Source organism: Elephas maximus, chromosome 1, assembly GCF_024166365.1.
Source record: "Elephas maximus indicus isolate mEleMax1 chromosome 1, mEleMax1 primary haplotype, whole genome shotgun sequence".
Lineage (NCBI taxonomy): Eukaryota > Metazoa > Chordata > Mammalia > Proboscidea > Elephantidae > Elephas > Elephas maximus.
In genome coordinates, this window is record NC_064819.1 from 79,371,778 (window position 1) to 79,373,341 (window position 1,564).

Here is a 1,564-nt window from a genome sequence, read left to right on the forward strand (position 1 = left end):
GTGTTTCTGTAAGTAGAAATGGAATAATGTCCTCAAATGAGGATGCAAATAAGAAAAAATTGTAAAGCTTTTTAAAAATATTAATAATACAGATGCTCTAGGAATACCGAATCAGCATCTCTGGAGCTTGAACTGAATCCATAAACTTAGATTTTAAACATTCATCTTCCTAAAAGAATTAGGTAAGGAAATGCCCTTGAGAGTTGTCAGGGGAAATTTTGGAAGACATGTGGAGGATATCACATCTTAGGGGCTCTGGTATTCAAAGTCCTTCCACTGAAGCATCTTTCTCCCCCCCCCCAGTAATCTGGAGTCACAGCCTTTCCAAGGAATCTTCTTAAATGCACCTTTCACATCCTTGTTCTCCAGTGTATATATGAGAGGATCAATCATGGGTATAATGGAGGTGTAAAAGACAGATGATATGAACTTGCCCTGATCCTGAGAGTAGTTATTGCTGGGCTGGAGATAAACATAGATGGCTCTGCCATAGAACAGGGAAACCACTGTAAGGTGGGATCCACAGGTTCCAAATGATTTTCTCTGCCTGCCACTGACTTTATGCATCAGTTGGCTCTGACAATCTGACCATGGGAGAACATGATTAATACAATAGGTGTAAGAAGAATGATGACACCGACAAAGAAAAATTCAGATTCATTCATAGTGGTGTCAACACAGCCATGTTTGAGCAAAGGACAAACCACACACAAGAAGTGTTCTAATATATTTCTCCCACAAAATGGTAAAAGGGAGGTGAGCACTGTCTGCAATATAGAGTTGGCAAAACAATTGAGCCAGGAAGCAGAAGCCACCAGGGCACAGAGACGGGGGTGCATGATGACTGTGTAGCGGAGGGACTTGCAAACAGCTGCATAATGGTCAAATGCCATAATCCCTAACAGAATGGATTCTGTAGATAGCAAACCAAGAGATATATACAGCTGAACTACACAACCACCATAGGAGATAGATTTGTCTGTTCTCTGAGAATAACCAGTAGCTGTGGGACAATGTTGGTAGGTTAACACAGATGAAGAAAGCTTATGCTGGTGAGAAAAAAGTACATAGAGGTGTAAAAATTTGGGCACAGTTCGGGCAATAAAATAGTAGTGTGTTTCCCAGCAAAATGAAGATATAAAAGATAAAAAAAAACACACACACACACAAAGAGGACTAGCTCCGGTTGAGACCTGTCAGAGAAACCCAATAAGACAAATCCAGTGAAAGAACTCCCATTTTTCTGCTCCTCCTTTGTTAGCATTTGTTTCCTGTCATGACAAAGCTCTTTAGCAAATTTAAAAAGGAATAATAAAAAAAAGAGAGGGGTGAACCCAGAACATTTCAAGATCTATCCTGAAGTACAATGCTGTCAGGGATAGGATGATACACACACACCTACTTGGAAGACCAGTTAATATGACTATTATTCACATGTATGCACTAAACACGAATACAAAAGACAAAGAAATTGAAGATTTTTACCAAATTCTACTGTCTGAAATTGATCAAACATGCAATCAAGATGCATTGATAATTACTGGTGATTGGAAAGTGAAAGTTG

General features: G+C 39.3%; 1 pseudogene; it reads right to left on the reverse strand.

Moving 5' to 3' along the window:
- Window positions 1-246: 246 nt before the first annotated feature.
- On the reverse strand, window positions 247-1,264 carry LOC126061877 (putative olfactory receptor 2B8; annotated as a pseudogene).
- Window positions 1,265-1,564: the final 300 nt, after the last annotated feature.